Source organism: Heptranchias perlo, chromosome 11, assembly GCF_035084215.1.
Source record: "Heptranchias perlo isolate sHepPer1 chromosome 11, sHepPer1.hap1, whole genome shotgun sequence".
Taxonomy (NCBI): Eukaryota; Metazoa; Chordata; class Chondrichthyes; order Hexanchiformes; family Hexanchidae; genus Heptranchias; species Heptranchias perlo.
In genome coordinates, this window is record NC_090335.1 from 40660726 (window position 1) to 40673846 (window position 13121).

Sequence of the window (13121 nt, forward strand, 5' to 3'; positions counted from 1 at the left end):
AATAAAGTGCCACATAATAGGCTTGTCAGCAAAATTGAAGCTCATGGAATAAAAGGGGCAGTGGCAGCATGGATATGAAATTGGCTAAGTGACAGGAATCAGAAAGTAGTGAACGGCTGTTTTTCAGACTGGAGGAAGGTATACAGTGGTGGTCCCCAGGGGTTGGTATTAGGACCATTGAGTTAATTCATTGCATGTCAAGTGCTTTAGGGAATCCTAAGAGATGTGACAAGGTTGATATATAAATGCAAATTCTTTCTTTCTTTAACATTTTTTTTATTTCTGTAAGCCATGGCTTAGCCAAATGGAGCCTGAATGAGCATGTCTGTGCAACTGCTGTTGCCTGCACCTTTGGGAAGTGGCAATATCAAAGAAGCCTTGCTGTATAGATGTCTGCTGTTGTGGCTCAATGCTGAAGTGTGCATACCAGAGTGTGTGTGCCTTAGCAAAGCTTTGACATTTTGAACACAAACGTACACCAAGGAGCAGCTCACTCCTGTCAAAATTCATAGCAGGTTGGAATGACCCTGAAGCAAAAGAAAAATCAGAGCTCTGGTCACCGTAAGAGTTACAGACAGAGCTGCACTCACTGTGGATTCCACTTCAAGCTTGGGACCACTAGGTGGCACAACTATCTCCCTGGATAGTTAAAGGCATTGCGTACAGTACTCTGAAATTATAACTAGGTAGTTGGTCCCGAGGTGGTAGACATTCTCCCACGAGTGTCTGATGCCAAGGCTGATTGTTCTATATGGCCTGCATTCTTTTCAATCCTCTGTCATCTGCACCTATGCACTAAATAAAAATATTGCCAATGCTGCTTATCCTGTAAAGTGCATTTGCTGCAGTAATTGTTATTTAACTCCAACCAAACTGAGGCCAGGCAAAAACTGGAATAATTTAGAAGAGACAAGTGAAAGGAAGTGCTGATGGAAGTGAGAATGCAAAAATAGGTCTTAATTAGGTGCACCAAAAATAAGATGTACTAAAAATTCTAGCTCCAATTTGGAGCCAGTGAAGAACTCCAACCCCCATATGTATTGGCAATTGTTGCTAATTGAAATGTCTCTATTCTTCGTCGAGTTCAGTGCTGTTCAATACAGCACTAGCCACATGTGGCTAATTGGTGATTGCATATAGTAAATAAAAAATTAGTAATAGACACCATCATTGGGCATGCAATCTCAATACTCATATTTTCACAAGGTATGATTGTGTACTACAACTTTTTTTGTGTGTTTTTTGATCATATGAGCCTTACTTCCTTGGTTTTTGCTTATTGGTTATCTGCTAAAATGGTGTAAAACATGAGTGAAAACGGTGGACTTCAGCACCATAGAAACACCAGTAACATTGTATGGAGAGGAGAGCTGTCATCATGGTCAGCTAGACCTATTGGAATAACCACATCAGGATGGCAGAAGAAAACAAGCCCATCCAAAAATGAGCAGCTGCAACAGGGCTTATTAAAGCAAAGGGCAAGCAGCATCCAACTGTGTTCTGGGTGGAGAGCAGGGGTGGGTCTGACACATTTCAATTGTGAGAGTCATTTTCAGCAATCACTCTGATGAAGTCAAAGTACCACTCACAACTGCTGGACAAAAGCCTAGAAGCTGCACTAAGATGTGCTGTGTGTTATAAATTCATGTCAGAATTCCAAACTTTGGCAAAAGAGAAAGACTGCAAAGTTTCAACCTAAATGGTGGTAGATGTGAAATACATTTACTTGTATTATGTGTAAGGTGTTTTTGTCTAAAATTAGTGCATGTGGCTAAAACAGTGTCACCATAGCCATGCCTGTGGCTAGTCAATGATTTCTATTGGACAACACTGGTCGAGTGCAGAACAGCAGTGGTCACAAGACTGAAACTGGGGCAGGCAACAGGACCCAAGAAGGATGCTGTCGAGAAAATCCGCCACCAGTTCAATAATTTATCCATCCAAACTGTTACACACAATACTTGACCACTTATGACTATACAGTACTTATCCCCATAATGATCAATTCATTTTTAATCAGATATTCATCCAGCTCTCTTTAGCAGGAGTTATTCAACATAACATCTACCATTTTTGGAGAGAATCTATTCTACATATTTACTTTTCCACGGCGGGGGGAATATTTTTTTTCTTGACACGCTTAAGGTTTACCAATTTTGCATTCAAGTTCTCTAATCCTGCAATTATGATACAACGTACAATTTATCAAATAGTTAAATTTAGTTCTTAATCCTCTCTTAAATGGGAATTACGATTATACAATAACAATATGAAAGCAAAGCTATATAAGAAGTTGCCTCAATAGTTCTTAATCCTACCCTAAATGTAAAACGTTAATCTATCTTTTCTCTTGTCAGATGTTCACAGTCTTGCTGTGTATTTTTGTCACTTTTTGTTTTGATTTCTAATGCTAAACTCTTGGGAAGTTGAATTTCCGCAGGGGGTTCCCTCTCTCGTCCATCATAACTTCAGCGGAAGAGCCATCGAAACCCTGGGAAACAGCATAGAGGCCATTTTTCTGGGGATTCCGTGACTCTTCTGCCAAAGTTATGGTGGATGAGTGGGGAAACTCTCATGGAAATACACCCCATTGTTGTTTTGGTTTGGTTTTATTTTATCTTAGACATTGCAACACTGCTTCCAAATCTCACTATTGTCCTTTTCATCATTTATTCTAAGAAGCAGTGTACTTGTAATTATATCTTTTATTGATTTTTTTATTACATCAAAAATGTAGTTGTTATACATTACATAAAATGTCAGATGTTGTCAGGGGAGCAGTTAAAGTCTATCAGTCAATTTCAGATTTTTAATAACATTCACACATTAATGTCCAGTAGTAGTGACTGAAGGCTACTGGCCCTGATTTCAGGTCCAATAACTCACTAAATCACAATAAGGGCAGCAATGTGTCCTTTGTGGCAGCTTTACTTCAGCACAATGTATCTTGTACATTCCTTTCCTATTTTTATATCCCTAGTTTTCATCTCTTATCACTTTCATTCTTCAGCGATTGTAACTCATATGTTCGACCACCATGTGAAACTTGTAGAATAGTGTCATGTCTATTAAAGAGTATGGACAATTAGACTTGTGATTCACATGATCCAGTACAGTAGGTGAAAACCCTCAATGAGGTTTATGAAGAGCATTCACAGTGTTAAATGGTAGGTGTCACCTACTGCCATTAGGACTTATGTAATGCTGACAGTGATCCTCAGAACTAATGCAATTTACAGTCAGAGGCAGAACATACTGGTCGTTTACCTTTCAGACCATAAATCTAATCAAGTTTAAACATAATATGCTCATGTGATGAGTGAATTTCTTTACATCCAGATTATGGCATCACAGCTCAAAGCTGATTTTCAGGAGTACAGTGAATTCCCTATAGGGGCATTATGTGGGAAGCCCCACTGCTGCCGTCAACACTCTCCCTTCCCCACTGCCAGAATCCTGAATCCCCACTGCTCTTGCCAGGACCCCAAGTTCCCCAACTCTCATGCCCTTCCCTCACCAGGATTCAAGTCCTCACTGATTCCTGTAGAATCAGTCTGGGTGGAGTTAAGAAACACCAAGGGGCAGAAAACACTGGTGGGAGTTGTCTATAGGCCTCCAAACAGTAGTGATAATGTAGGGGACGGCATCAAACAGGAAATTAGAGATGCATGCAACAAGGGTACTAAAACAATCATGGGTGATTTTAATCTACATTTAGGCTGGCCAAACCAAATTAGCAATGATACTGTGGAGGATGAATTCCTGGAGTGTGAACAAGATGGTTTTTCAGACCAGTGCATAGAGGAGCCAACTAGGGAACAAGATTGGGTATTGTGCAATGAGAAGGAGTTAATTAATAACCTTGTTTTGCGGGGTCCTTCAGGGAAGAGTGACCATAACATGATAGAATTCTTCATTAAGATGGAAAGTGAAGTAGTCCAATCTGTAACTAGGGTCCTAAATCTAAACAAAGGAAACTACGAAGGTATGAGGAGTGAGTTGGCTATGATAGATTGGGGAGCTTCATTAAAAGGCATGAAGGTGGATAGGCAATGGCTAACATTTAAGGAACAAATGCATGAATTGCAACAGTTATACATTCCTTTCTGGCGCAAAAACACAAAAGGAAAAGTGGCCAACCATGGCTAACAAAAGAAATTAAGGATAGTATTAGATCCAAAGAGGAGTCATATAAAGTTGGCAGATAAAGTAGCAAGCCTGAGGATTGGGAACAGTTTAGAATTCAGCAAAAGAGGACCAAGAGATTGATTAAGAGGGGAAAAATAGAGTGAGAGTAAACTTGCAAGGAACATAAATGCGGATTGTAAAAGTTTCTACAAGTATGTAAAAAGAAAAAGATTAGTGAAGACAAATGTAGGTCACGTACAGTCAGAAATGGAAGAATTTATAATGGGGAACAAGGAAATGGCAGGGCAATTAAACAAATACTTTGGTTCTGTCTTCAAGGAAGAGGACACAAATAACTTCCCAGAAATGCTAGGGAACCAAGGGTCTAGTGAGAAGGAGGCATTAAAGGAAATTAGTATTAGTAAAAAAAGTGCTGGAGAAATTAATGAGACTGAAAGCCGATAAATCCCCAGGGCCTGATGATCTGCATCCCAGAGTACTGAAAGAGGTAGCCGTGGAAATAGTGGATGCATTGTTTGTTATCTTCCAAAATTCTATTGATTATGGAACAGTTCCTGCAGATTGGAGGGTGGCAAATGTAATCCCACTATTTAAAAAAGGAGGGAGAGAGAGAACAGGGAACTACAGACCGGTTAGCCTAACATCAGTGGTAGGTAAAATGCTAGAATCTATTATAAAGGATGTGATAACAGGACACTTAGAAAATATCAACGGGATTAGACAAAGTCAACATGGATTTATGAAAGGGAAATCATGTTTGACAAACCTACTGGAGTTTTTTGAGGATGTAACTGGTAGAATAGATAAGGGAGAACCAGTGGATGTGGTGCATTTGGATTTTCAGAAGGCCTTTGACAAGGTCCCACCTAAGAGGTTAGTGTGCAAAATTAAAGCACATGGGATTGGGGGTAATATACTGGCATGGATTGAAAATTGGTTAACAGACAGGAAACAGAGAGTAGGAATAAATGGGTCTTTTTCGGGGTGGCAGGCGGTGACTAGTGGTTTTTTAAATTCGTTCATGAGATGTCGGCGTCGCTGGCGAGGCCAGCATTTATTGCCCATCCCTAATTGCCCTTGAGAAGGTGGTGGTGAGCCGCCTTCTTGAACCGCAGCAGTCCGTGTGGTGAAGGTTCTCCCACAGTGCTGTTAGGAAGGGAGTTCCAGGATTCCAGCGATGATGAAGGAACGGCGATATATTTCCAAGTCGGGATGGTGTGTGACTTGGAGGGGAACGTGCAGGTGGTGTTGTTCCCATGTACCTGCTGCTCTTGTCCTTCTAAGTGGTAGAGGTCGCGGGTTTGGGAGGTGCTGTCGAAGAAGCCTTGGCAAGTTGCTGCAGTGCATCCTGTGGATGGTACATACTGCAGCCACAATGCACCGGTGGTGAAGGGAGTGAATGCTTAGCGTGGTGGATGGGGTGTCAATCAAGCGGCCTGCTTTGTCCTGGATGGTGTCGAGCTTCTTGCGTGTTGTTGGAGCTGCACTCATCCAGGCAAGTGGACAGTATTCCATCACATTCCTGACTTGCGCCTTGTAGATGGTGGAAAGGCTTTGGGGAGTCAGGAGGTGAGTCACTCGCCGCAGAATACCCAGCCTCTGGCCTGCTCTTGTAGCCACAGTATTTATATGGCTGGTCCAGTTAAGTTTCTGGTCAAGGGTGACCCCCCAGGATGTTGATGGTGGGGGATTCGGCAATGGTAATGCCGTTGAATGTCAAGGGGAGGTGGTTAGACTCTCTCTTGTTGGAGATGGTCATCGCCTGGCACTTGTCTGGTACGAATGTTACTTGCCACTTATCAGCCCAAGCCTGGATGTTGTCCAGGTCTTGCTGCATGCGGGCTCGGACTGCTTCATTATCTGAGGGGTTGCGAATGGAACTGAACACTGTGCAATCATCAGCAAACATCCCCATTTCTGACCTTATGGTGGAGGGAAGGTCATTGATGAAGCAGCTGAAGATGGTTGGGCCTAAGACACTGCCTTGAGAAACTCCTGCAGCAATGTCCTGGGGCTGAGATGATTGGCCACCAACAACCACTACCATCTTCCTTGGTACCCCAGGGATCAGTGCTTGGGCCCCAGCTATTCACAATATATATCAATGATTTGGATGAGGGAACCAAATGTAATATTTCCAAGTTTGCTGACGACACAAAACTAGGTGGGATCGTGAGTTGTGAGGAGGATGCAAAGAGGCTTCAAGGCAATTTAGACAAGTTGAGTGAGTGGGCAAATACATGGCAGATGCAGTATAACGTGGATAAATGTGAGGTTATCCACTTCGGAAGGAAAAACAGAAAGACAGAGTATTATTTAAATGGTGATAGATTGGGAAATGTTGATATACAAAAAGGACCTAGGTGTCCTTGTACACTAGTCACTAAAAGCAAACATGCAGGTGCAACAAGCAGTTAGGACGGCGAATGGTATGTTGGCCATCATTGCAAGAGGATTTGAGTACAGGAGCAAAGATGCCTTACTGCAGTTATACAGGGCCTTGGTGAGACCACACCTGGAGCATTGTGTGCAGTTTTGGTCTCCTTAACTAAGAAAGGATATACTTGCCATAGAGGGAGTGCAGCGAAGGTTCACCAGACTGATTCCTGGGATGGCAGGCTGTCGTATGAGGAGAGATTGGGTCAACTAGGCCTGTATTCACTCGAGTTTAGAAGAATGAGAGGGGATCTCGTTGAAACGTATAAAATTCTGACAGGGCTAGACAGACTGGATGCAGGGAGGTTGTTTCCATCTGGCTGGGGGGCCTAGAACAAGGGGTCACAGTCTCAGGATAGGGGGTAGGACATTTAGGACTGAGATGTGGAGAAATTTCTTCACTCAGAGGGTGGTGAACCTGTGGAATTCTCTACTACAGAAGGCTGTGGAAGCCAAGTCACTGAATATATTTAAGAAGGAGATAGATAGATTTCTAGACGCAGAAGGCATCAAGGAGTATGGGGAGAGAGCAGGAATATGGTATTGAGATAGAGGATTAGCCATGATCATATTGAATGGCAGAGCAGGCTCAAAGAGCCGAATGGCCTACTCCTGCTCCTATTTTCTATGTTTCCCCAACCCACTCAGCCTGGCCCAAGACCGTGTTCCAATTCCTAGTGCTACGAAAAACTGGGTTCCCACTGTAAGCAGGATCTGACGAAGTTTCTTAAGTGCTTTAAGAAACATTGAGAACAGTATATTTTTTAAAGTCCTTAAAGCAATAAAAAACTTAAAGTTGGTTCCTCTTCACAGCAGAATCCCAGCTTTTGATAGGGTGGAGGCAGGATTCCCTACTGGAGATTTCCAACAGGACTTCCCATACAATTGAAAACTCTTTTATTTAAACAGCATGATTGCCAATTAATTAAAACAGGGCTTTCAGCATAGTGTGGGAAAGCACTGTATCTTTTAAAATCTTCACCTTCTCCTCCATTTCTCCCATTCTCACTCAGCTGAGCACTCATGCCCTCTCCCTCCTTCCAACTCCACCATGCTATTCTTTGAGCTTTCCTACCACCACTTTCCATCTTTGCTCATATTGTGTAAAGCTTGAATGTCAACATAAATCAGCTCTCCGTACCTGCAGCAGACTTAAAGTGAATCTCTCTCAGTTCCCTTTCTGTCCACCATTAATGACTTGCATGATGGGCAAACAAATGTGGTAATGATAAAATACCGTGACTTTTAGCATCACAGAATAGGCCAGTTCTCAAATTGTTGCAATCCGTAAACTTCCTATAATAGAGCAACACTATTAGAATTTTTGAGACAAGGCCTATTCTCTGCTAATGTTTAAATACTATATATTAGTCACACAAACAATAAGATCATTAATAAATGTAATTTAACAAAAATTAAGTGCCAGGAAATTCAGCATTTTAAGGGTTATGAGTTTCAGTTTCAGAATTTATGATATCGCAGTTAAACAAAATCAATGCCAAAGTTAAGACTGTAATTGTGTTACACCTCAATGCATACCCTCAATATAATCTTAGAATTTTTTTGTGATGAATATTATTGATTGGTAGAAATGTAGAAAATAGGATGATTAATACAATACTTATCCAAACCGCAGAAAAACTTTTTGACGAAAAAATGTTTGACATTTCTCACTAAAAAAAATCTAATGCACTTTGGTTTTTACAGAAAAAACAGATTTTTTTTTAATGATTGATCAAGGAGTACTCACCCTGAATTGAACTTCTGTTGCTTTTCAACAATAGGTTCACTTTTTTCCCCCAAGTGATTTGTTTTGTCAGAAGCTGTATTGTTTGCAATCCAAACAAATCACTCAATACTTCTGTCAAAAGATTAAATTAAAAGCATTTTAAATATATTTATTTTAAGATAAATAGTTTTATTTTAAATGCATCTGTTAAAATAGTGGACTGACTTATTTCATAACATGTTCATTACTAATGTTACACAACACAATTTCAATCTATATGTGCTGTCCAAAATATATTGCACATTGAACTGTATGATAATCTACTGTAACATTCAACAACAGCTTGCATTTATATAATACTTTTTACGTCCAAAAATATCCCAAGATGCTTCACAGAAGCATAAACAGACAAAAAAAAGACGCTGAGCCAAAGAAGGGAATATTAGGAGGGGTGACTAAAAGCTTGGCATTGTAACAGTCATGGCGATAATGGATACCTGTAAGTGAATTACAGGCAATAATGCAATCCAAAGGTTCCAATCCCATCATAAAGATGAGACCAAACTCAAGTTGTTCACATTTACCATCTGGATCCCAAGGTACGATTATTGCTTTTAATTTTTTGTATCTACAAATGTATCTGTTATAATTTACAATATATCTAGGCTGATACTTCAATGCAGAACTGAAGGGATTCTGTATTGTCAGAGATGTTATCTTCTGGATGAAATATTGAACCCAGGTCCTGTTTACAAAAGTGCCCACAGCATTATTCAAAAAAGAGCAAGGAAGTTCTCCCAGTGTCCTAGCTAGCATTCCTTCCTCAATCAACACCAGCAAAACAGATTTATTGGTTATTTATCTCATTTGCTGTTTGTGGGACGTTGCTTTGTGCATATTGGCTGCTGTGTTTGCATATGTAACAACAGTGACTATACTTCAAAAGTAACATTGGATCACCCTGAGGATGTGAAAGGTGTTATATAAATGCAAGTTCTTTCTTTACATACATAGTGAATTTTAATTCTAAATATGGTCCTTATTACTCCAGTAGTCTGCTTTTTAGATTTCAGGGTTTTCTGATGTTTGACTTTAATAGTAGTACCATATGATATAAGGTAATGGGTCCTAGCAGTCTGATGATATAGTATCTGAAGGTATTTTGGATTAGGTCGTAATTCTTGCAGTACTTAGTGTTTTTTTCACAACACATTGACTGAAAATTGGCTGATAAATATTCAATATGACTTTTTCATGAATTACATGATTATGTTTTTGCATTTAAATCAATTTATTGCAATTGGTGATTATATACTTTCTAATTACATCAAATGTTCATTAGTTACAAGTATCAGTGGCATCACTAAATGGTAGATGCGATTAAAAGAAAAAACACAAATGCTGAAAATCTGAAATAAAAAGAAAATACTAAAAATGTACAGCAAGTTAATCAGCATCCAAAAGAGAAAGGTAGTTTTTTCTAGCCAAATTTCTCCATCAGTTTTCTCCTCACCTCTTGTTGACATTACCTCTTTGCTGAGGTACAGTTTTATAGTTGCCAGTTGGTCTCCAGCTCCTTGCCCATGTATCATATTCACGTGTGAACTATGCAGGTGGGTGTTGTTGGGTTATTTGGCCATTAGGCCATCAAATTCAATTGCAATCCTGTCCTTACCTGAGATCCATATGCATGCATTTCCATCATGGCTTGCTGGATAACTCTCAGAAGTGGGAACCCTGAAGGGTTTCCCCTTCCTAACACAGAGGCTTGGAGGCCAATGGCAGCCCCCCACAGCTGCCCCAACTAAGATCAGCTACTTCTCAGCACATCAGCAATCAAACCAGGGACCTTCCTAACCTGTACGAGTGAGTTTATTCATTGAATAACTGAACCAATCATTGGAGAAGCAGAGAAATAGGCCAATGTCTCCACTTTAACACTTCATATGGAGGATACCATCTGAAACAATATCTTTCACTTTCAGATGCTATATAACATGTTCTTAGATGCACATTTACAGCAATTTTTATTTTTAACCAATAAAACTTTTTATTTGTTCTCAGGTTGTGGGTGACACTGGCAAGGCTGCTTTTATTGCCCATCCCTTGTTACCCTGAGAAGGACATGCTGGGCCTTCTCCATGAACAACTGCTTTCCTTTTGGTGATGGTGCCCCCACAATGGCGTTAGGTGGGGAATTCCAACTTTCTGATCCAGCAATTATGAAGTAACAGTGATATAATCACCACACGGACTGCAGCAGTTCAAGAAGGCGGCTCACCGCCATCTTCTCAAGGGCAATTAGGGATGGGCAATAAATGCTGGCCTTGCCAGTGACGCCCACGTCCCATGAACAAATTTAAAAAAAATTAGGATAGCGAGTTGGCTTGGAGGAGAACTTGAAGTTGATGGTGTTCCCACAACATAGCCGCTCATTCTTCTTGGTAGCAGAGGCTGCATGGGAGGATAGTGCTGTCGAAGTAACCTTGCTGCAATGCATCCTATAGAATGTATATACATGCGCTAGTGGTGGAGTGGCTGGATATAAAGTATGACAGATAAACTTGGAATATCCCCACACTATTGTCACAAACAATAAGAATCTTATTTTGATTTTTTTGAATTGAAAAAACAAGTTGAAGGGTCAAATCCCATAGTGCAGGATATACCAAGGTTGATAATAGAAATAGTTAAATCTCAAAGTGGTAATTGGTAAGGCTATATTTTCTGCCTATTAACTATAAATGGATAATAAATTCAGCCCTTGGGTGATGCCAAACCTGGATTTTAAAAAGCCATAATCGTAGATGCCATACCAAATAAATTAATTCATACTTTGACAGGGGGTAAAATTTAATCGGTGGGTTCTGGTGACTTTGAGAAACTACACCTGCAGTTCTATTCTTATGGTCCATCATACCTTGAGAACTGTTCAACTGAACTACTACTATATAATTCCCTCCCAAACATCCATTTCATTATTCTATATTTAACTATACTAAGCATCGGTGACCGACATAAGCCTATCTGGCCAATAACAGTAAGTGTCTGCCCTTCATGAATTGAGGGAGGGGTAATACAATTACATGGCAATTATATTGAAATGATATCTTTTGTAACATCCAGCAAGCTCAGCAGGCTGATAACAATTAGTTGATTTTAGTGGGTAGTACCAGAGGAGAGATTTTACTCATTGCTATGCTAATAGTGGTGAAACAGGCTTCAGAATTTAATGATGTGATATAAGACAGGTGTCAGGAGGAATGCAGTCCAATTTAATGAGTTCTTAAGGATAGAATCATGTTCTCCCCACATTCATACATACTTGAAGGAAAAAAAAAGGACAGAAGGAAATTCTTGAGTTTGCAATCACAAACTGAAAAATGATTGGTAGCTTTTCACTGAAAGCAAGAATTATACATTTTGTTAATATTGTTTCTCTTCCCACCCACCCACTCACTCACTTCCCCAAGGCATTGTAGTTTTCCATGACTTACCAGACTGGCTGTTGACTTATGCAATGATTGACACTTCTTGTATGGTCCTGAGCACATCCAGACACCTGAATAAAACAACCTATGACATTTTCTTATATTTTATTTTTCTCCCATTTATGATTTTTCCTGCGATTTCAGAGGTTAACAATTTATGATAATGGTGTAGTCTGGGGCAGAAGTTTCAACTTCTGGCAAAGACAAGGGCACCTAAAGGTTTTTGCAAGTCAACAACAATGCAATCATCAAATGCCTGAACCCTTCCAAGCCAAATTTCAGCTCATCCATGATGCACCTTCTGTTATATAGATTGATGACTGCATTGTTGTTGACCTGCAAAACTCCTGGGTTTCTTACTAACCATTGCCCAACACTGCATTTCACTGAGGCAATGAGAGGTGTATCATCCCTTCTGTGCAATGTAGATTGAGGTGTAATGGGAGATAGCCAATCCAAAAAAGAATTAACATTGATACTGAATCAGGAGAAATTCCCTCAATTTTCTAGCTGCAATCCGTGGGCCACTGTTATCAGCTGCCAGGCACACTAACAATACCCCATATATAACCCAGGTAGTATGCAAGAAGAACATGAATTAACCCACTGGCCAATTCAAATTCACAAATCTGTAGTAATATGTGGAAAGGCTAAACAGACATCATCATCAACAACTTGCATTTTTTTTTATTTGTTCACTGGCGAGGCCAGCATTTATTGCTCATCCCTAATTGCCCTTGAGAAGGTGGTGGTGGTGAGTCGTATATAGTGTCTTTACCATAGAAAAATATCCTAAAGTACTTCACAGAGACATAAGGGGAAAAAAATGGGCACTGAGTTAAAGATGATGATATTGGGAGGTGTGACCAAATGCTTGGTCAAAGCATTAGGTTTTAAACAGGATCTTAAAAGGAGGTGGAGAGGCAGAGGGGTTGGGGGGAATCATAAATAGAACTGAAAGTGAAAAATATTACAGAAATGTTCAAATTTTTCAATTAATTTAGATTAATTGCCAACCTATTAATTATATATATTTTCTAGGCTGATTTTCCTGCAAATTAAATGAGATTAGTTTAAAAATAACACCTGCTTCCTAGTTTCTATACATTTAAGACAGATATTAACTATTTTCCGTTTTATTTACAAATTCATGAGTTTATTTAGTGCTTTGAATCCCCGATTGCCCTATAATTTAGGTGTAGCTGAGTTTAACTATTTCTTCCTGATTGTTATGACTGTGTGCCTGATTGGTTGGTTCAGAATTGGATAATGAGTTTCACTGGGATAGGAACAATTTGCCACAGCTGAGCACTAGA